Below are 24,450 nucleotides of genomic sequence, written 5' to 3'. Positions count from 1 at the left end.
TCACTTGCCCTGGTGCCCAGCAGGGCGCATGTCAGGGGTTGCAACACTTGCTGCAGAACCGAGTCTAACCTGAGTACGTCAGGATCTATCTTCCTTGCCTAAGGCCTTCAAAATCTGGACCACAGACATGAACGCTTCATTCTGACCAGCTTTTAGTAACTTGGATTCACCACAAGTTTAAGAAACCAGATATCCGCCAATATCCTTTCTGTTCTCTGCTTCAAGGAAATAGCCTCCTCACTGAAAGTTAGGGGCTCCCTGGTGTGGACTGAAGATGCCACCGCTTTCTTCTCTACCCTCAAGTTTCTATATGATGAGACTTCCTAAGAATCTTTGAACAGAAATAAGAAGTTGATCTGATTGAGCAGGTCATGTTAGCAAGTCTTTCTATCGATAAGCTCACTATCGGCCTCCTTCATATCTACTTTCGTCTATAATTCAGCTGATTTGCATGTTCATAGGTCCACATTCTTTGGAAGTTTCTTCTAGTGTGTTTTTGTTGAAGTGTCAAGAGATTGAAGTACTGGTAGCTTTGGCATATCTACTCCTGTTTCTTACCATAGTGAATGGACATGTCACTATCAAAGAGGTGCAGTTTCCATAGAAAAGTAAAAGTGTTAATTGCTCAGCCCTGTCTGACTCTATGTGACCCCATGGACTATAACCCACCAGGTTCCTCTGTCCATGGAATTCTCCAAACAAGAATACTGGAGTGGGTTGCCATTTCGTTCTCCAGGGGATCTTCCAGACCCACCCAGGGATCGAACCTGGGTCTCCTGTATTGAAGGCAGATTCTTTACCATCTGAGCCACCACGGAAGCAACTTCTACAGGGGCCACCCCTAAATCCAAATGTGTTAGGAAAAGCAATGATGAGATGGCTACAAATCTGGCCACAGCCTCCATATGAAACTGAGATCTAGCTGGGAACACTGCCTCTCAGAGGCAAATCATTTAACTTCACAAGAATGAGAAAGTATCTTTCTTTTTAAGCTCGATGATGGTGGCAGGATTGCTGATTTTCCATTCAGTCATGGCAGCACATGAATCCTATTCAATTAAGGTGGCGAGCAAGGCAAAGGGTTGTTTTTCCCTCCCTACTCAGCAAGAAGGTAGGCACATACTTCCAGCTTATGAAAATGGCAGTAGAACGTCCTTAAGTAGAGCCTCTCAGTGTCATTTTTATCCCTGTGTCAGAATGTAGATCCGACCACATGCTCAGAGGTTTATTTTCTATTTATAAAATTGCCACATCATTTGGATAATCAGCAGATTTAATTTCATAAGGAGTTTTAAAGGTTGTCTATTTTGAAATCACTATATAATCCAGATCATTTACAGAAAAGCAACATGGTGGCCTCTTCTCCTACACTAAATGGGTCAAGGTTGTTAATACTGACTCTAAACAGACACCCATATGGAAATTAAGAATCATCTTAAAGGCATCAGAGAGCATATGAGAATGATGCTTGATCTGGGTATATTACCTGGAGAATCAGAGAGGGCAAAACCTTCTTTTGACCTGATTATGCCAAGATGACCTGAGCAAAGACATGACTGTATCAGTGAGGCTACTCCAGAAGATACCACCAGTGGTGATGGATCCTGGAGCTGGAAGAGACTTGGCCCACATCCCCCATTTTACAGATAAGGAGTACAGAGAGATGGCTTTAATTGTCCATGTTTACACAGGAGAGTTGGAGTAGGAAATGGCAACCAACTACAGTATTCTTGCCTGGAAAATTCCATGGTCAGAGGAGTCTGGCGGGCTACAGTGAATACAGGTTACCAAGAGTTGGATGTGACTGAGCATGCAAGCACCCACACATACAAGAGAGTAGATTAATCTGATTAGAACCCAAGTTTTCTGACTTATAAAAATTAGAACATTGGATTAAATCAATCTGCCTCTTTGAGACAATAATAGCCAGGGTTGAACTGCACCCTACCTTCACCCATCCAACTTCTGAAGCCGTAAGTCTCATTTTGACTCCATGAAGGTGGAGAGGAGCTACTGCTACACAGTGGCCTCCCTGATACAACCCTGCAGGCTTGGAAGATGTCCTATAGCCTCACAGACTTGCAAGTCATATTTTGTAAAAAGATCCATCTTATTTCAAAAACACAAATCCAAGTTGTTAGGAACATTCTGCTCATATCATCTTAGCAAACTTCTTACTCCCTTTTAAAGAACTGTTCACTTAAGTACTAATTACAGAGAATCTCTGCTTCACCTGTCTCATACTATTTATTCTTGGCTTTTACTCAGTACTGGCTTCCAATAAAACTTACATGTTTGTTTACCTCGAGGTTACAGTAAAGAGGAAGATACAGCCATCAGCAAAAACAAGCTGATGATTTCCCCGGGCATGAAAGTACTGAAAGGCTGCATTTTAAAAAGAGTTCTTACTCACTTTGCTATTGAGAACAGTGACTCAAAGTAGTTTTCTGACCCAACATATTTGAAAGATCTGGAATAATTCTACTGAAAGCAGTAGTTAAATATAAGATGAGTTCTGTGAAAGGGGTCAACTACTTAAAACATGCAGCTTTGGGAGACAAACCTCCAAATGATTCCCAACCATCCCTTTTCTCTAGCTGAGAATTATTAGTTTGAGTTGTTAATACTAAAATGAGAGGTCAGTTTTGCTAAAATACACCAACATTTTTGATTCTTCACTCAGGCCAGCAAAACGGGCTCTTCAACTCTGTTAACTACCCAATGATCAGTAACATCTTCAGCAAAATATCCTCTTAAGGTATACCCACTCCCCTGCCAAAAAAAAAAAAAAAAAGGATGGCAGGGAACATGGCCACTGGCAGCTCCTGAGACCCAACTCTCTCTGCTCCATCGCTAAAGTGGGTCCTCAGTCTCCTTTCCCAACGCCAGTTTGCATCACTAACTAAAGCAGCACAATTTGTACTTGTCCATCTATTGTGTTTCTTGATCGATGGGAAGCCTGGAGATGATGAAGCCTGGAGACAACAGCAAGAGGTTCTAATTTCTGGCTGCAAAACTTGGGTGCGTCTGTTGGGAATAGATGCTAAAACAGCAAGGGGATACAGAGGGAAGTGGATTTGCACACTTGGCAAGCTCTCAGGTGGGGTCTATGATGACATCCAGCACTTGAACACTATCTCCCATCAAGAAAGGCAGAAGCTGCCTTGGGACATGGCTTTTACTCTAACAATGGGTATTTAGAATCACACAATCAAGAGATAAAACTCATATCCAGCCACTCATGAAACTGCTTCTCACAAACTTCAACTCAGACAATGTGAGAATGAAGTATTATGTATATGAATGGGCAGTGAGTGAGTGAGTGAATTAGTGTGTGTGTATACGAAAGAGGAGGGGCGGGAGGGAGGGAGGAAGGGAAGGAAGATGGAGGGAGAGAGAAAAATTCTTTCCAAGTCCTGAGGGTTCCTGAAGCACAAAGGAACATGGCACATGTGCAAAGTCTGGGAATACTTTTCTTCCATTATGTCAGAGACGATAAGCATCACGGCTTCCACCTGAAGACCGGGCCTGGACTAGTCAAAGGATACATTTTAATAGCAGCCTATTATGATGATGGGTGTTATTACCATAATCACATTCCTGTAACAGAATGTGAAGATTTTAAGATGGAATTTATTTTTTTAAACACTCACATCTTAAGCTTAAATTGTTCCAGAAATTAAGGCCTGCATAGATGTTCAAATGGTGCTTCTCTACATAAAAAGACATTCCCCCAGGGAGAACCCCAGGCAACACCTCTGGCTTCTTCCAGATCTCTGCATGTCAACCACATCTGTCTCCCGCAGAACTGAAGGACAGTGCGTTGCTTTGCATTTCTGTAAACAACCGTCTGCAGGAATTGAAACTTGGTGTGAAGGATATAATTTTCCCATCAGAAATGTAAACATCATTTCATGTTTCATTTAAGTCCTCCTATTAAGAACCACACACACAGATCCTAAGGTGCTGCACATCAGTGACATAAGGCGGGCCCTGCAGTGGCTTTTTTTTTTTTTTTTTCTTGGTGATCCATAATGTGATTCTGAAATAAAAGTGACAAACAATTTTTAACACTGCATATGTTCAAAGACCTCTGCCAAGAAGGGGAAAAAATAGTCTTGGCGTCAGAAGCTAAAGTGCGACATTTCCTCTGTGATCTGTGAGGAGGAAAGGAGTGGCCATGTCCCTGATCTTGTCAAGTTAACAGCAGAACAGCAGATGAAACTTTCAGGAAGCTGAAGTGCATGGCTTCAGTGGATTCCCACTTCTATGCTCTGGGGGAGAGGATTGTGTTCACCTTTTTCAATACTTTGTGGGTTGTGTGTCTGCATGCTGGAAGGCAGGGAGGAGGATGCTGAAACCAGAGACCAGTATGTTAACTTCTAAAGAACACCAACGATGAGACCAAAACTAGTTCTGTTCTCTGACTGCCAGCAGTCGCCTTGAGGTCTAGATCATACTTGGTAAGGTCTGGGACCTTAGCTCGTAACAAGTGCAGAGCTGGGCACCTGTCTAGGCGTCATACAGCCATATTCACACAGCGTCTCAGGGGATGAGGGATGGCCTGCCTCAACTGTAGGCAAGCTACCCAAACTGACAAACAGCAACACCACAGGCCTGCCTCCCTTGGAAGGCACGGAGCAAACAATTTAAATGACAAGTAGATGATATTTAACATTCTCTACAGCAATTTGTTGGTGCTAAAAGCACAGTTAAAGAGTATTATATGTTAGGCAAAGGTCCAAACTCTGCAGGCCATGAGCAAAAACTTCCACCTTCCTCCTACACAGAAGAAAACCAACTGATTTTGAAAATGCAGAGCTGGGGCTCCTCCGTGTCAAAGATACCCAAGTCAACCCAAGTGCCCATTGAAGGTAAACCAAAAGTTGCACCGCTGAATTGTTCCCACTGCAGAACAGGGGGTCGGCTTGTGGAGGAAGGGTCTACAGGCAGGAGAGGGGAGATGAGGGAATTCCCATGAAGCAAATGAATGGGGAAGATTTCTGGAAACCGGCCATCCTCAAAGATCTGCAGAGATGCAGTTGGGGCCCGGTGAACCACGGCCTCCCCTCTGAACAATGGCTGCCCAAGGCCGGCGCTTTAATGAGAGCTCCCAGAAGGCTGTGCCTCTGCTCAGCCACCTGCGGCCTTATCACTGGCAGAGGGGTCGGCGGGGGGTACAGGTCTGCGTCACACTGGAACTGAGGCCTGGTTAGTATCTGAGGGTTTCCGGATTGCAAGTGTCCTGGACAGCCACTGATCTTCTGGCTCAAAATCTTCATCTTAGGTGCCTTACTGCCTAAGATGGCTTCCTGGAAGCCTTAACCACAAGACCTCTGAGCTGTAGGATGGTTACTCCCTTGGAGTATTTGAAACCACTGAACATGACCTCCACAATGAGGAAACAGCTCACAAAATCAAGTCCTTTGTAGCTTCTACAAGTGAAAAGACATCCTATTCTTCTTCTGCTACCTATGGAAAAACTGACAAATACAGACATTGCTCTGGAGACTGGTACTCAGAGGGCAGATAAGTCCTCAGGGTGGGCCAACAGAACAGGCCCTGTAGAAACACCACTTAGGCTAACTTCCAGATAGGAAAGGGGAACCTCCAAGCTGTGCAGTGAGGAAATCACTATTTCACGAGGAACAGTGTTTTTAGACGGTGTGAGAAATGAGGAATGCATGAAGCTGCGGATGATAACACGGGGCAGTGTCCCCAAGGCAGAAGTCTGGGCCACATTTCCGCCACTCATTTCCATAAGGGCCCTTTGTTTTGCTCACTTGTCTCTTTAAGAAAGTTTCTACTTGAGAAAAACGGGTGCTTCTGGAAAGGTTACCATGCCACATGCTGTCAACTTCTTATAGCCAACTCTGATATGCTTTTCTCTTGATTTTCTGAACTCATGAGTTCTTAATTCTTGATTAAGCTGAAAATGCCAGTGGGTAATCTCCACCCCTCATCGCCCACCTCAGGTCTGATCTCTGGGTCTCCCTGCCTCGCACCTTATCTCTGCATCTTGATTTCCATTTCCTTGTGTTTCTGGTCTTTGTTTAAGATAATCCATCTCTCTGGTCTTCCCAGAGTAATAATTCAACTCTCAGTAGTGAATATTCTCTTTTGTTTTCTCTATTTCTCGGTCAGAAGTCATTATATTTCTTAGTTCTGGTGGGTCACCGATGTGCCCTAATTATATCCTCTTGAGGATTCGCCTTCCTGTTTTTATGAAAGTACTGCTCCATCTCTTCCGTTTGAGCCACTGCAGTCAGAGCCAACTGCACTATTAATATTTGTTCAGCTGGGCTCCAGGTCTCCGAGTCCCCTTAAATATGTGGTGACAACAGCACCCTCAGAGCTTAAACCGCAGGCAAGTGAGACAAGTTGATGGCGAATGAACGGGACATACATTTCCCAGTCCCACCACTGGGCCCAGGTGTCCCAGGCAGGCCTCTCAATATGGGAATGTGTGATTTGTAACAGGACAGAATCAAATCAACTGTTCTGAAAAATAATATATGTTAAACCCGACGCCCTTGCCTCCTTTTCCGCCATCACTGTGTTCCCAGCAACATTTGTCTCTTGCCTGGATTTACTGCAGGGCCCCCTTAATCAGTCTTCCGTTTTGCACTCTGACATTTTTCAAGTCCATTCTCCAAGTAGCAACCAGACTTTGGTCATTCTCAAGGTGAATCTGCTCAAGCTACTCCTTGTCCCAAACCCTCAACAATTTGCCATTAAAGGACTTAGCATAACAACCAAAATCTCTCCATGAAAACACAACACTCGGATCTGACCCCTGACTGTCTGTCCAAATTTGTCTCCTGCTATTTTTTTATCTCTCTGTTCCACCACACTATCTCTATTATTGTTCTTGCAAACAGTAAACTTGCTCCCCTCAGGGTCTGCCTCTTGCCTTCCCTCGTGTGGAATGTCCCTCCTGAAGACCTCTTGTGTGGCTTGGCTTACTCCTTCCCATTGTCCAAATCTTCATTCCAAGGTGATGTCATCAGAACAATCTCTATATTCTCTAAAACCACTTCCCCTGAGAACCCACTATGCAATTACCTGGTTTTACTTTGTACTCCTTGAGATAGTCTATTTATTTGTTTAACTTAGATTTATCTTTTCCTAGACTATGAACATCATAAGAAAATATTTTGTTTTTCACCATTCTGTCCCCAGTATGAGCAAAGTGTCTGGTTTTTAGTGAGATTCAATATATGATCATCAAAAGAGTGAATTAATGAACAAATAGCTTATACAATCAGGATGCCAAAAGAATACTGCCATGAAGAGACAACTGAAAAAGTCCTTAACCTAGTTTGTCAGCAGAGCAAAAAATACATCAAAATATTGCTAGATAATCCATTTGTATAGCTTTTATCTATGTCCCGTGACTTATAATTCATTTCTTAGGCAAAACCTGACTTGTTGAAATTAAATTAGCTGATGCATATTTAAGTAGGGAGCCTCTTGAAAAAGCATTAGCATAGGCTATGTTTAAAGTTGTAATGTCAATAACTAAGTTATGTTTCTTAATCCAAATTATGTAGATTCCCTACAATGAACCCAAGACAAGAGCATAAGAATAAGACAGCAAAAGAGTGAACTCAAAGGCAGTAGGCTAGTAAGGAGATTAGAGCAAAAAAACATTAGGTCGGGAAGGCTAACCTAACAAGTATATAAAAAAATAACTCTCTGAATAGTTTAACTAGGGAGACTCCATCAGAAAAATGTGTCAGTGAGGTATAGACGTGACCAAAATGTTTGTTCCTCCTCACTACTTATGTTTTGTGTAGTTATGCGTATTCCCATCACATGCCAAGATGGCTCATGGGGATTTCCAGTGTGGGAAATGTCCTTGGATTATTACTTTAGTGGAAATGATGGATTCATACCAATACACAAGCTCATTTACCAGTTTTCAACTCATGAAACACTACATTTTTGCCAAGCAAATGGTCCAAGAGCCTTCACTATGACTGAGAGATATATTGAAGATTACCAGCTTTCAGAGGACCTGAACGTCTCTCCTGGCCTCAGCAGCATTCCAAAGAGGAATGCCTCTTAGTGCCAGGAGAGGCAGGTCAGACTCTTGGCTCTGAGACGCTGAAGTTTAAAATTTGTCATTTAACCATTTGATTCCAGATGAAGATAAAGACAGCAATACCTACCCTACATGTTCTGCAAGATTGTTGTGAAAATAATACACATCAAATAAATGTTTTGGAAACTGGCTATTTTGGTTTAATTTTTATTCTGCATCTTTGAGGTTATTAAAGTTATCCTCTAAATTGAAGTTGTCATACGTACACCTTTTAAAAATAAGAGGAAAATAAAAAGCAAGCACCAAAATGGATATGTCTGACCATGTGGTCTTCTACTTGAGATCAACAATGTTCATACCTGTTTTAAAAATGCTGCAATCACACTAATTAGCAAAAATGACATTGCAGTTTCTTTAAATACACAAAAGCATCAAGAGCTCTCATTAGGAAACTCCCACAGTCTCTTTCCACACCCAGACATTCCCAAATAATCTATTTCCTACCCAAGGAGAAAGCTAAATTCATGGGCTATCATAAACGGAACAAAATACTTTACAGTACTCATGTGAGCAAATGAGGACAAAACCAAAATCAGAATAAAAATGCACAATATTGTGTGTTGCCTGAAACCTATTTGCTGTTATATGTTAATCACTGAACCTCTAAAATCCAAGCCTCCATAGCATATTTACTTATTGTGTTTCTTGGTTTACTTGAATAATCCTTTTACACATCACTGCATATATCCCGAAGATCTTATTAAATAAGTAGAACAACAGGCATAATGTACAATGATGGTAGCATTCAGTTTCATTAAAAAAATCCCCATCATGATGATTTAGTACAATTAGTCAAACCCACTCCAATATCACACTCAGAGGTTGCTTTACAGATTGGTTATATATAAAGTGATCTTAGATTACTGAAAAAAAAATTACCAAACATCAGAAATCCCCTGTCAACAAAGGTAACTCTTTCAGGAAAACAGAACCAGATGATCCCTGAATTCTTCACCTTAATGAAATCCACCCAGTTCTTTTATGCAAAAGTGGGATGATGGCTAAATAAAACTGATCATTTTGCCCACCTTCACCACCAAAACCAATCAACCTCATGCCTTCAGTCAATAATTACAGAAAGATAATCAATCACCCATCTTTGGCTCAATGACTAGGTCTACTGGATATTTATGGAATAAATGTATCTGCCTTTTCAAAACTGAGGATCAAATCATAGCATCTTGTATGTTCACTGACTGTGTTCCCCTACCTCGTGCTGATTCTTGGCCAGCCATTCCTTAATGGTGCTAAGGGCGATGACTGCAGCAGGCTCGTTTGGAAAACCTAAGTGAAAAGCAGAATAAGACAAATTAAAAAAAAAAAAAAAAAAGGCAAAGCTGATAGAGAGTTAGTCATGGATGGATACTGGGTTTTTCCTTATTTACTCAATATTCAATCCAACCATTCAGTACTGAGCAAGGCAGACCTTAGTAAGTAGTCTACACACTCTACACTTCACATCACAGGAGATGAAGTTTGCATTGCTATATAGAAGGGCACTGGTCTCATACCCATCTAGAGCTAGAAGGGCAATAGAGAACTGTCTCTTCAGTTGTATGGTTATTTATTAAAATGAACGTACAATTGCTTAACAATTTCACAACATGTTCATGTAATTTTCTCATACAGTTCAGTTACTCAGTCGTGTCTGACTCTTTGCAACCCTGTGGACCGCAGCATGCCAGGCCTCCCTGTCTATCAGCAACTTCCAGAGCTTACCCAAACTCATGTCCATTGAGTCAGTGATGCCATCTAACTATCTCACCCACTGTCATCACCTTCTCCTCCTGCCTTCAATCTTTCTCAGCATCAGGGTCTTTTCAAATGAGATGATGCTGATGCAAAGAGATGCTCTTCGCATCAGGTGGCCAAAGTATTGGAGTTTCAGCTTCAATATCAGTCCTTCTAGTGAACACCCTGGACTGATCTCCATTAGGATGGATTGGTTGGATCTCCTTGCAGTCCAAGGGACTCAAGAGTCTCCTCCAAGTCCACAGTTCAAAAACATCAATTCTTCTGTGCTCAGCTGTCTTTAAAGTCCAACTCTCACATCCATACATGACTACTGGAAAAACCATAGCCTTGACTAGATGGACCTTTGATGGCAAAGGGATGTCTCTGTTTTTTTAATATGCTGTCTAAGTTGGTCATGACTTTCCTTCCAAGGAGCAAGTGTCTTTTAATTTCATGGCTGCAGTCACCATCTGTAGGGATTTTGGAGCTCAGAAAAACAAAGTTGGCCACTGTTTCTATTGTTTCCCCATCTATTTGCCATGAAGTGATGGGACCTGATACCATGATCTTAGTTTTCTGAATGTTGAGCTTTAAGCCAACTTTTTCACTCTCCTCTTTTATTTTTATCAAGAGGCTTTTCAATTCCTCTTCACTTTCTGCCATAAGGGTGGTGTCATCTGCATATCTGAGGTTATTGATATTTCTCCCAGCAATCTTGATTCCAGCTTGTGCTTCTTCCAGCCCAGCGTTTCTCATGATGTACTCTGCATATAAGTTAAATAAGCAGGGTGACAATATTCAGCCTTGACGTACTCATTTTCCTACTTGGACCCAGTCTGTTGTTCCATGTCCAGTTCTAACTGTTGCTTCCTGACCTGCAAATAGGTTTCTTAAGAGGCAGGTCAGGTGGTCTGGTATTCCCATCTCTTTCAGAATTTTCCACAGTTTATTGTGATCCACACAGGATCACAGGAGAAATAAGAAAGCCTTCCTCAGTGATCAATGCAAAGAAATATTCTCTCTCCTGTAATCCACACAGTCAAAGGTTTTGGCATAGTCAATAAAGCAGAAATAGATGTTTTTCTGGAATTCTCTTGCTTTTGATGTTGGCAATTTGATCTCTGGTTCTTCTGCCTTTTCTAAAACCAGCTTGAACATGTGGAAGTTTACGGTTCACATATTGCTGAATCCTGGCTTGGAGATTTTTGACCATTACTTTGCTAGCTTGTGAGATGAGTGCAATTGTGCGGTAGTTTGAGCATTTTTTTGGCATTGCCTTTCTCTGGGATTGGAATGAAAACTGACCTTTTCCAGTCCCATGGCCACTGCTGAGTTTTCCAAATATGCTGGCATATTGAGTTTAGTGCTATAACAGCATCATCTTTTAGTATTTTAAATAGCTCAACTGGAATTCCGTCACCTCCACTAGCTTTGTTCATAGTGATTCTTCCTAAGGCCCACTTGACTTCACATTCCAGGATGTCTGGCTCTAGGTGAGTGATCACACCATTGGGATTATCTGGGTCATGAAGATCTTTTTTTGTACAGTTCTTCTGTGTATTCTTGCCACCTCTTCTTAATATCTTCTGCTTTTGTTAGGTCCATACCATTTCTGACCTTTATTGTGCCCATCTTTGCTTGAAGTTTTCCCTTGGTATCTCTAATTTTCTTGAAGAGATCTCTAGTCTTCCCCATTCTATTGTTTTCCTCTATTGCTTTGCATTGATCGCTGAGGAAGGCTTTCTTATCTCTCCTTGCTATTCTTTGGAACTCTGCATTCAAATGGGTATATCTTTGCTTTTCTCCTTTGCTTTTCACTTCTCTTCTTTTCAAGATGTCATATTAAAGCTTATTACCCTCCGTTGACAAATCAAATAAATTCAGGTCAGAGACCACATGTGGTGGACCCAGGGTAACACAGTCAGCAGCCCTCCATCAATGAGCTGGCACAAGACAGGGTGAACAACTGGTCACATAGTCATAGCACTGAAAGATATTTTACAAATTCAAGGAAGGCAATGCCTGTTCCATTTAAAGCCATTGGAAATGATGTTTGAGATGCAGACAACATGAAAGGACCTGATTTTATAGTACAGGTTTGGTTTTAGAAGGGCAGGAAGAATGATGCACTTATAACACATCAGTGAGCATGTGCACACCTCAGAGTGTCTAAAACTCATCCTTTAGTGCATGTAAACCAAGCACATTCAAGAACTCACAGAATCACCATACATTCTGCCAACAGAGATCAACGTGAGGGAATAACATTTTAAGTTACGCATTTATGGGGCAGAAAGAAGAAATGGGAGTGACTCTTCTGTTAAAACTCAAGCTCACTACTGGCTTCCTAATCACAAAAGCCTGTAGTCTTTCACTCAGTCTTCATCTTCTTTGGTATTAAATGTTTTTAACTCATTTTTCATGTTTCAGTGTCTCTTCCCACCTGGATTTAAAAAAAAATCTTTGAAGTGTTTTAAAGTATATAGTTTAGCAGTTTTGATATGTGCACAAACGTGCAGTCATCATCACTAACCCCAGGATATTTTCACCATCCAAAAAATAAGCTCTGTACCCATTAGTCTCCCCAATCTCACCTCTCCCTCAGCTCCTGGCAAGTACTAATCTACTTTGTCTCTACAGATTTGTATATTCTACTCCTGGATTTTCTTTTTTTTTCAATCTTTCGGCCACACTGCACAGCATATGGGATCTTAGTTCCCTGCCAGGGATTGAATCCCACCCCCACTGGAAGGAATATATTCCAGTAGATCTAATGGTTTAAATCTCAGTGGACTTTCAAAGAAAATGTGAGAGAGAAATAAAAGAGGACTTGTTTGTCCCCACTTCCAAAAGTAAATGTTGCTTTTCTAATTAAGTCTCTACGTGCTTTGTTAAAGAGTATAAAAGGAAAGGGACCAAAATAAAGCAGTGCCAAGCTCCACTTGATCACTGTCACAGGAGAGAGAGAACCCTGCCATATGAAAAAAAAAAGTGTACACATTCTCAAACTTGCAGATTCATTTATGGCATTTGGGATTATGGTTTTGCTGTGTGTTGTTTTACTTTCCTTAAATGAAGTCTTCAAAATTTAAAACTCTTAAAATTAGAAAAGCTTGTTTGTTCATTAGCTAATTCAGTAAACAAATGGATCAAACCCACTTCTCTAATGTTCTTTACCACTAGTGCCACTTGGGAACCCCATTATTTAATTAGAAAAGGGTACATATGTACATACACATATGTACTTACAGATATATCTGTATAGATAGACCCTAACCAGTCCTTGTCTTTAAAGCCCAAAGTTGGGGGGAGGAAGTAACAAGAGGCCATCACAATCCAGCAAACAAGGGCATTTAGGAAAGTAGGGGCTCGGATGAGATCTGAGCAAGGAAGGGGGTTACTTTCTAGAAAACAACAGAATATTCGGGGAAGGGAACTGTATGTCAGGAGCCGAGGGGGCACTGTCCTTGGGAATAAGGTGTGAGCAGCAAGGAACTGATGGAAAAGGTGAGAGAAAGGGAAGTGGGGGAGCAGGAGGAGTCGATAGGCTGCAAGGAAAAACAAGGTGGCAGGCTGGCCGTAAGTGATTAGGGATCAACCACAGTAAGCTTTCCAGTCCACCTCTCCCCCGAGTTGAAAACCTACATTTGTGATTACCCAGATGCCTCCCCTGATGGGCTGCAGAACTGGACGGACAACACGTAACCGGAAGTGCAATGTGCGTTCGTCCACAAGAGGAACCCTTCCTGAGTTCCTGGTTCTGCCCATGGCTCCACCTCTCTTTTAGAAACTGCAGAGTCCAGCGGCTTCCCCCTGGTAACTGGGTCCCACAGACAGTGTCCCCCTGGCAGATCTGACACCAGCCCGTTCTTCCTTATCCATCGATCTCACAGAAGGCCTGATCCGCACTCACCCCAACAACTGCAGTTGACTTGCACCTGTGCTCTTTGGGCTTCTCCCTTCTTCTCACCGATCCAAGCACACCGCCTCCAGGCGATTCTCCTAAAGTACAGTTGCCACCACCTTACTCAAAACAATGGCAGCCTTGGCTGACTTTCTGGCTCTTCCAGAATAAACCTTAGTACCTTAGCTTGGATATACTCCCCACGGGCCTTTCTAGCTTTGTCATACCTCTATTTATTCTCTTCCCATGAAAATCTCCAACTTTTTGATGTGTTCAAGAAGTATTTAAATAGTGAAATTATAGGGCTACATAAAGCTAATAAATTCTGTAATCACGCTCAGTTGCAATGGCCATCAGCATTAACCTTTAGAAGATGTAATTCCCCACAGAGAAATTATACAAGTTCTCCTAGAACCATGGCAACTGTGGTCACTTCTCAATTATGGGTGACCTCCTGGTCACTTTCCCACATTCATCAAACCTCTGGCACTGAGATATAGTTTTCATCTCCACCTCCAGGCTTGTAATAACCTTGGGCAATTTTAACATCCAAGATGATGACCCACTGAACACCTGGCTTGCCAGTTCCCTGACCTGGTCATTTTCGATGACAACTCCCACCTTACTTCCTGCCCAGATCACACTCTGGACCCTGATGTAATACTTCCATTCAAAGCTACCTCCCAAAACCTCTTCTTCTTAGAATGTTCAGCTACTTTCCAAAGAACAGCCTTTGCAAGCCTTTGAAGGCTGCTCTGTCCTCAGACCACTCCCCAGATTCGTGCTGACACTTCTCTCCTGAGTGGTCTGACTCTGTCTCATATTGTTTTACTCTCTGCTTTCTCATTCCAGCCACACTGACCTTCTTTCTAGTCTTTGAATGAAGTGTGTTCCTTTTCACTTTCTTGCCATGAGGCCCTGCTCATGCTGCTGCTTCTTCCAGAAATGGCATTTCTTGCTTTTCCTAGCTGATTTAACATTTGCCCTCTGCTCAGCCAACACTCCACCAGGGAAGGCTCCTCTGATATGGACGACTACCCACCTCATGCTTTCATAAGACCATGTGCCTTTTCCTTGCAGCACTCACTATAGTTGCAATTTTATGTTTACTTATGGAAATATTTGATTAATAATCTTCATAGAGTGAAAGTCCTAAGGAGCTAAGCTACCACACCTGTTTTTACTTATCATGTATCCCTAAAACATTGCTGGCACACAGAAAATGATCAATAAATACATGTGGACTCAGGAACCTTTGCGCTGACAGCAGGAATGGTTAATTACTGGGAGAATAAGAGAGCTTAGCTCAAGAGTATGGTATGAGATGTCCAAGCAGAAATGATGTATCCACATTATCCTATTTCATCCCTGAGGGAAAACTATTGAGAAACTGCATTTGAGAAAATATAGCTCTTGGTGGGAAGATGTGCTGTAATTAAAAGGGGAGGAAAATATCCAGACAAATATCCCTGAAAACATACTTGCTGTCAGCAGTGTAAGTAAACAAGATAAATATTATACTATGTTCTGGGTAAATAGCAACCACACAATCCTTTGTCCACTTAACTGCAAGACCCCAAGGGTTACAAACAAGTCCAATGAATAGACAAGGGTAGATCTGTGCCCAGAGATGGGCTCCTGAGGACAGTAAGGCCTGCCTCAGGAGGTCTCAAAGACATTCTGGTCACCACGGGGCTTTTGTTCACAAAAGCAGAATGGCCACCCAGAGGCAAGGCTGCAGACAAGCTTCAGATGAAACACTGACTTAGATGACATAGAAAATCTCTTCCAAGTATGAGGGTCAATGAGGCTGAGCAAACCATTAGCAATTCAGGGCCAAGCACGCAGGGAGTTGTGTGTGTCCAGGTGTGCACAGGACATGCTTCTGTCATTCCAAAGCTACCTAATTCCTCATTCATTAGGATTATTAAAATTAACTTTTGCTGTCAATGGTGAAGCCAACTTACACAATAATTTTTTAAAATTTATTTTTGTATTTAAATTGCTTGCAAAGTTTTACACACATACACACACACACTATACACCAAATCAAGATATAAAACAGTTCCAACACTGCTGAAAACAGGTCAATACCTATGCCCTGAAGGAACCGCTAATCATAGATTAGCTTTGTCTGCTTTTCCACTTCATATACATGGACAACGTGCACTGCCTGCATTTTGTTCAATATCATGCCTGCCTGATTTATCCACATATCCATATAGCCATGCTATATTCACACATGCAACAGAAGCTCATTTTTTTTTTCACTGGAGGGTTGCATTCCACTGCATGAATATTCCACAATTTATCCATTCCAGTATTGATGTAAAATTGGACTGTTTCCAGTTTGGGGCTATTGTGAATAAAGCTGCCATAAACATTCTCTTACATGCCACGTTGAAAACAAAAGCACTTATTTCTGTTGAGAATGTACCCAGGAGTTGGGGCTATGGATCCAGAGGTTCATTCCCCAGATGTTTCATGCTGGCAGCTCCTACCAGTTTTCCAAAGCAGCTGTACTGATGTGCAATCCCAACAGAAATGTATTCAAGTTTAAAACAATGTATTTATCTTTCCAGTTAGTTAACATGCCAGGATGTACTTCATTATATTTTCTTGACCACATTTAAAGCTATTAAGGATAGCTTTAGGCTAATCAATACCTTTTATAGCTAGAAGCTCAGACACACTTTATGACTCTCTTGTTTTCTCTCTACAAGGCAGTGAATACTTCAACCATGAGGGGACAAATTCTGTCAACAGAACATCAAAGCAGAAGAGGGAGAACTGGGGACAAAACGGGGAAACAACAGAGGGGGAGAACTGAAAACGGCAAGCTGAGTTTGCAATGCTCTTCATCCGTGGCGTATCCAATACCACTTTAGCCATTTTCTATCACTCAGTTATTACCTTATATTTTCTCTTTGCATCAAGCTGCAGAAAAGATAACAGCAGTGAGGAGTCATTGAAGTCTCTACCCAAGACACTGTTTATTGGAACTGTGGAAAACCCTAATTGTTTCCAACATAATTGGAGTGAATCTGGCTTTGACCTTGTCATCGACAATTTTCCTCTCTAGCTTTCTTTTAAAAAAAATTGCTGCTGTTGATAATTTCCCAATATCAGTTCGGGAGGTGGCAAAGGGCTGGAAACAACTGAGCACACAGACATCTTTAACTTTGTCTATAGACTCCCATGGAGAAATTAAATGTGTCCCATTGTTATAAAACAAATATTTTCTATTGAAAACCCAGCGCAGTCTACCAAAATAAATATAGACATAACATACTCTGCCCATTGCTGAGAAAGAAGCAATGGATCAACTTCTGTTGTAAACTCACAGTGAGGTATGCTTGGAGCTATAGATTACTACATCATACAGAGGCAGATGGTAAGGCCTTAAATCAATGATTTCTGAGCTCTTAGCATGCAAGAGAGTTAAAAATCAAATTGAACAGAATACCCAGCACAGTTAATCCACGCCTTACAATATTCAACCCATCTACCGTTTATGGTCTACCCAGGGCCCTCACTCTCCCTCGTCTTCTAGCCCAGTCTCCAGCGGCCACCTGTGCGTTAACTGCCGATGCCTGTCTAGCAGTTGTAAGAAGAAAACCTTCTAGTGATCAATGCCCAGGGAAAGCTCATAAATGTAAAAACTACTGTTTAGGTACTGAATCATTTTTTTTAGCTATACAATTTCTTCTGTAGTGGCCTTCACCTCAAAGGGTATTTAGTCCATATTATCAACTCTACCCAGCCAGGCACTTGGCCCAAGGCTGTGATAAAATACTAACAACTTTATGGGATCATAAATCTCCATGTCCAGTGCATATTATTTAGAAAGTGGTTGCCACACTCACCAGCCCTTAGGGTGACTATAAGCACCCACTTGGGGCCAAATGGCCATAAATATCCCCCCCAAAAAATAATAAAAAGAAGCAATAGTTTAAAAAAAAATCAAACTCAAACTGTGCCCATTAAATTCACATCTACTTTTAAATCCTCCCTCCCCATCAAGTCTTTAATGAGGAAAGCATGCTGCTGCTTTTAATGTCTCTATTTACACACAAACTCAAGTAAAATAAAAATATCAGTTATTAAGCACGGGATTTTCCGCATTGATGAAAATCTGTCCTAAATGAGGGGGATCATGAATTACTGGGCTTATTGAAATATTAACATCAGTTGAACTGGGATTTTCAACATTGACTTAATGCAAAATTATACTTTGCCTGATTTTTTAAGAGGATAACCACAATCTTTTTCTATCTTAGCACACAAATTCTGGTGTGGAGACTAAGTAGGCAATGAAACAACACACTTTACAAGCTCAGGTAAAAGACGATGAAATGCGAGCTGGGTTGTGTTTTGCTCAGAGCATACTTCACCAACCCCCGGAACACACATCCACCACTGCCCTGCGTGGGCGAGAGAGGTAGAAGGCTGCAGATGGGGAGTGTGATGGACACGGGGAAACTTACCGGACAATGACTGTTGTTAACCTCACAACAGCGTTCCATCAACCCCCTCCCCCAGGCCTCCTTCCAAACCAAAAAAAGCAATTCTGATAGCGTGATGGAATCAAATTACTTGAGAGAAATGAGCTGAAGGAACCTCACCGTTAAGCAATTGCCAGAGCAGGCACTCAGACAATTCTGGCTAACGGCTGTGTTTCACAAGAGATAAAACAGGTGAAGTAATAAGACTGACACTGGCCCCGTCACTGCAGTGAGCATGGCAGCGGAATGCTAACGAGGGGGTCGCTGGCTTCTCGCAGCAGAGCAAAAGTGCACACAGGGGCAAGAGGGAGGCAGCCGCAGCCCGTCCTCAGCAGGGTGGAGTCTTAGCTGTTGTTTGAAAGGACAAGGCAGGCTGTGTCACACATCTGTATACACATAATATGGCAGGCTTGGTTATTTGCACATACGTGTGCATGATCAATTGCTTCAGGCGTGTCCGGCTCTTTGCAACCATATGGACTGTAGCCCACCAGGCTCCTCAGGCCATGGGATTCTCCAGGCAAGAATACTGGAATTGGTTGCCATGCCCTCCTCCAGGGGATCTTCCTCACCCAGGGATCGAACCTGCGTCTCCTACGTCTCCGGCCTTGCAGGCAGATTCTTCACTGCTGAGCCACCAGGGGAAGCCCATTTGCATACATATACAGATACAATATGGCATATCAATAAGCTGCATCACTGTGGAAGACTCAGACCACGCCCTACATACATCCCCATGGCATGTGTCATCCTCACATCCTGGCTCAACTTACACCCACTGGCACCTGCTGCCTTTCAACTGTGGGTTCTCACTGCCCACTGTGGGGCAAGTCCAAAGTGTCAGGGAATCAAAGGCACCAGGAGCATCCTTCAGTCACGATTAATGAGGTGGTGGGTACCTGGATCAGACCGCCCACCCCCCGGTGGAGAAGGCTGAGGAGCAGGCTGAATGCTGCCCAGTGGGTGGATGCCCCCATGGTCCACAGCAAGGATGCTCAGCAAGATCCTCTTTGCTGACTCCCTTTCATTGTCTCTCTCCCCTACTACCTTTCATGAAACTCTCTCCCAAACTCAACCCTAACCTCTGCTTTTGGGGGAAGGGAAACTATGACAGCCATCAACATCCGTTCATGAACTTGAGGAAGTGAGGTGTCATGTCTTACCTGGAGAGCACTCTTTCTCTAAACTTTTCTAGTTGTCATCTTGGGAACATGCACAGTAGAGAATGTTTTATAAATTACTTAATGGCAGAGGGAAAAGAGTTAGGGAGCCCACTGGTCATCAGCATGAAATCACAATCATATTTTACTTCTGGGAGGTGCAGAGGGCTTCCTTGTGGCTCAGCTGGTAAAGAATCCACTTGCAATGCGGGAGACCTGGATTCGATCCCTGAGTTGGGAAGATCCCCTGGAGAAGGCAATGGCTACCCACTCCAGTATTCTGGCCTGAGGATATTCCATGGACTGTATCATCCATGGGGTTGCCAAGAGTTGGACACGACTGAGCGACATTCACTTCACTTTCAGAGGTCATAAGCCAGGTTCACATTGTCATGTGAAGCTGCCCTAATACATAGAAATCTTGAAATAGCAAAATTGCTGCTGTTGTTGTTTCTGTTAACATTTAGCAAAAAATTATTCTGTAAGTCATGAAGTAAAATGCATGCCAATACTAAGTAATCTTCACAACAGCCCAAGGAAAAGAAGGGAGAAGAACGAAGATGAGTTGGCTTCTAAATGGACAGTGACAGTGTATTGAGGGAGGAGTTGGTCAAAGATGTTTAATTTGGATTAATCTTGAATACAATCAAGAGGTATGCAAAGTATAGTCTGTCGTACAAGCTTTAATGAACTTAGAATCACTCACTAATGTGATAAATGTGATGTGGACCAGCACCTACCTGAAGAGTAAGCAAGGATACTGCACGTGGCTATGGATGGGCATGGGGAGGAGGCCTGTTCTTAGAAGCCCTGCCACCTCTGGCTTCCAGCTAAAACAGCTCCAAACCCTCAAAACTCCCTTCAGGATATATACAATCTTCATCATTTTACAGAAGTGAAAAAAAATGACTATAGGGGAAGTCAAGCACAGGCAGGGCCAGGGCCAGCCTTCCCCCTCCGCCCCCGGGCCTGGATCCACCAACTTCCCTCCCTCCATCCCCACTCTAGCCCAGGGCCTGGCACTCCGTTCATCCTCACATCTCCGCAGAAGGATGATCACCACAGTGCTTCTCCTTCAGAGACTCCAGTCCAGAGGCAACACGGTTTCAAATTCCGAAGAAAGGAAGTCAGCCTGAAGGCCCCTGTGGTCAGAGAGCTTGTTGCCAAGCACAGAGCCTCCTGTGAGGACCACGCCTGATAGCCCCGGGCGTCTGATGCCCTGCCCTCTTTCTCCCGTGGAGCCCCCAGTCTAGCTCTTAATATCTTCACTGAAGAGCATGACTTGGGCCCAAGGAGCTCCTGGGGACCATAGAAAAGCTGTTTATTCCTCAACATGTAGGTACTGTAATTGTGGACACAGTTATTAATAAAATCTGAACATTTGAAGCTCACTGGCTCACAACAGAACTTCTGTGACATCATGCCTTTCCCCATGGCCCTGCCTTACCCCTCGCTTTATGGTATCAGCTGAGTACTGATTTTCCAAGCACAACCTCTAGAATTGGTCATGAAGAAAGGAAAATTCTATTCTTATTTTAATCTCCTCACGCCCATTCTTTCATTTCACTTGACATTATGTGTGCCATAGCGAATAATACCCCATAAATTCTACTATATTCGCCTCAGACTTGAGTAACTTTTGCTTTCCCTTAAAACAAAAAAAAAAAAATTGTGGAACATGAAGTTTTCAAGTTGTCTCTGCTCTGCAAAGCAGGTCTGAATGAGCTGCATTTTTATGGCACACAAGGTTACTATCTATGCAAGCTTCATCAGCTTCTCAAACTTATGAGCACTGGTGTCTTATTTCTGAGAGTGGTTTTAAAATCACCTTTTGCCTAAGGAATTATAATAATGACCTGAGAAATGGCTCGTGAAACAAATTCTATTCTATGCAAGCTGTTCCTATTAACCCTGAATAAGTCTCTGGAGAAGGGAGATGAAAGACCTCACAGAATCACCTGGAAAAGATTTCTTATGAAATTTTTTAAAAGATGATTTTTCCAAAAAGGGTAATCAAAGGAGTTCATTGAGGACACCACATTTGAGTAGAAAAGACTGATACTGGCTGGGGTCAACTGAGAGATGAAAATTCAGTGTCTACTTTCTGAACTGGTGGTGTGTATGGTCCATGGACCTGGGGGGCAGTGACCTTTCCAATTTAAAGCACATGATCTCATGTCCATGCTAGAAGCCCCGAGTGGCTTCCTCCATGCTTATGACCAAAGTTCACACTCCTCGCTTTGGCTTGCAGGGCACTTCTGCTGCCCTTCCCAAAATCTGAAATGACCTTGGACCCATGCGATTGGTCACCTTGCACCTATCCCATTGCAAAAGAAGCTCCAAAAGGCAGAACCCTTGTCTTACCCACTTTTCCACCTTTAGTTGTGCTGTTCAGTCACTTCTATTTGTGACCCTATACACTGTAGCCCATCAGGTTCCTCTATCCATGGAATTCTCCAGACAAGAATACTGGAGTGGGTTGCCATTTCCTTCTCCAGGGGATCTTCTTGACCCAGGGATCGAATATGTGCCTCCTGCATCAGCAGGCAGATTCTTTACCACTGAGCCACTAAGGAAGCCCTCTCCTTCAGTGACAAAGCAAAACAGGTGCTCAAAAAAATGGAGTGTGAGCAGTGAAGACCCGGGACATAACTGGTCACTCCAGTGCCCTGTCAGGCTCCCTCACCCCCTGCCATGATTTTACACCACCTGAGGTCTAGGCAAATCAGTCCTTGCCACCAGAGAGAAGGAAATTAACTGATTCTGTGTTGCTTACTGGAGCCTGCTGGCTAAATATCCCACGCATATGACTTTCAGTTCAGTCGCTCAGCCGTGTCTGACTCTTTGCGACCCCATGGACTGCAGAACGCCAGGCCTCCCTGTCCATTGCCAACTCCTAACTCATGTCCATTGAGTCAGTGACGTCATTCAACCATCTCATCCTCTGTCAGCCCCTTCTCCTCCTGTCTTCAATCCTTCCCAGCATCAGGGTCTTCTCTAATGAGGTCTTTTTAGAGGTCTTTTCTAACGAGTTCTTTGCATCAGGTGGCCAAAGTACTGGACTTTCAGTTTCAGTATCAGTCCTTCCAATAAATATTCAGGACTGATTTCCTTTAGGATGGACTGGTTGGATCTCCTTGCAGTCCAAGGGACTGTCAAGAGTCTTCTCCAACACCACAGTTCAAAAGCATCAATTCTTCGGTGCTCAGCTTTGTCTTTTCTTTATCTCTCACATCCATACATGACTCCTGAAAAAACCATAGCTTTGACTAGACGGATCTTTGTTGGCAAAGTAATGTCTCTGCTTTTTAATATGCTGTCTAGGTTGGTCATTTTAATTTTAATTAAATTAATTAGGTCTTTTAATTTCATGGCTGCAGTCACTATCTACAGTGATTTTGGAGCCCCCAAAAATAAAGTTTGCCACTGTTTTCCCATCTTTTTGCCATGAAGTGATGGGACCTGATACCATGATCTTAGTTTTCTGAATATTGAGCTTTAAGCCAACTTTTTCACTCTCCTCTTTCACTGTCATCATGAGGCTTTTTAGTTCCTCTTCACTTTCTGCCATAAGGGTGGTGTCATCTGCATATCTGAGGTTATTGATATTTCTTCCAGCAATCTTGATTCCAGCTTGTGCTTCCTCCAGCCCAGCGTTTATCATGATGTACTCTGCATATAAGTTAAATAAGCAGGGTGACAATATACAGCCTTGATGTACTCCTTTCCCTATTTGGAACCAGTCTGTTGTTCCATGACCAGTTCTAACTGTTGCTTCCTGACCTGCATACAGGTTTCTGAAGAGGCAGGTCAGGTGGTCTGGTAGTCCCATCTCTTTTAGAATTTTCCAAAGTTTGTTGTGGTCCACATAGTCAAAGGTTTTGGCATAGTCAATAAAACAGAAGATGTTTTTCTGGAACTCTCTTGCTTTTTTGATGATTCAGTGGATGTTGGCCTTTGATCTCTGGTTCCTCTGCCTTTTCTAAATCCAGCTTGAACATGTGGAAGTTCATGGTTCACAACTGAAGCCTGGCTTGGAGAATTTTGAGCATTAATTTACTAGCATGTGAGATGAGTGCAACTGCATGCTAGTTTGAGCGTTCTTTGGCATTGCCTTTCTTTGTGAATGGAATGAAAACTGACCTTTTCCAGTCCCGTGGCCACTGTTGATTTTCCAAATGTGCTGGCATATTGAGTGCAGCACTTTCACAGCATCATCTTTCAGGATTTGAAATAGCTCAACTGGAATTCCATCACATCCACTAGCTTTGTTTGTAGTGATGCTTCCTAAGGCCCACTTGACATCACATTCCAGGATGTCTGGCTCTAGGTGAGTGATCACACCACTGGGATGGTCTGGGTCATGAAGATCTTTTTTGTACAGTTCTTCTGTGTATTCTTGCCACCTCTTCTTAAAATCTTCTGCTTCTATTAGGTCCATACAATTTCTGCCCTTTATTGAGCCCATCTTTGCATGAAATGTTCCCTTGGTATCTCTAATTTTCTTGAAGAGATCTCTAGTCTTTCCCATTCTGTTGTCTTCCTCTATTTCTTTGCATTGATCGCTGAGGTAGGCTTTCTTATCTCGCCTGGCTATTCTTGGGAACTCTGCATTCAAATGGGAATATCTTTTCTTTTCTCCTTTGCCTTTCACGTCTCTTCGTTTCACAGCTATTTGTAAGGCCTCCTCAGACAACCATTTTGCCTTTTTGCATTTATTTTCCTTGAGGGTGGTCTTGATCCCTGCCTCCTGTACAATGTCACAAACCTGTATCCATAGTTTTTCAGTCACTCTGTCTAACAGATCTAATCCCTTGAATCTATCTGGCACACCTAGGAGAACGAGATCTAGGTCCTCTTGGCTTTAGGTCTGATAAACCCCTCTTGGGCTTCTGTCACCCTCAAGTGGGGACAGTACAGGACCAATTTCAGGGACACATCAGCACAAGGAGTCTGGAAGCTTCAACTGTCACCCTCTCGCAGGCGGAAAACAGTTTATGTCCCAAGAAGCTGATTTTATGCCCCTCACCTGCCCAGGCA

General features: G+C 42.7%; 1 protein-coding gene across 1 annotated transcript in view; it reads right to left on the bottom strand.

Moving 5' to 3' along the window:
- Positions 1 to 24,450, bottom strand: part of LOC133044568 (ADP-ribose glycohydrolase MACROD2-like) — a 900,047-nt gene that overhangs the window by 574,240 nt on the left and 301,357 nt on the right. Inside the window, exon 3 of the mRNA XM_061125972.1 lies at positions 9,318 to 9,391. The gene's annotated coding sequence lies outside the window, so the exon portion shown is untranslated. The remainder of the gene's footprint in view (positions 1 to 9,317; positions 9,392 to 24,450) is intronic.

The sequence above is a fragment of the Dama dama genome, chromosome 23, assembly GCF_033118175.1.
Source record: "Dama dama isolate Ldn47 chromosome 23, ASM3311817v1, whole genome shotgun sequence".
NCBI lineage: Eukaryota > Metazoa > Chordata > Mammalia > Artiodactyla > Cervidae > Dama > Dama dama.
The sequence above is the reverse complement of the archived record's forward strand: the minus strand, read 5'-3'. Positions and strand labels throughout refer to the sequence as shown.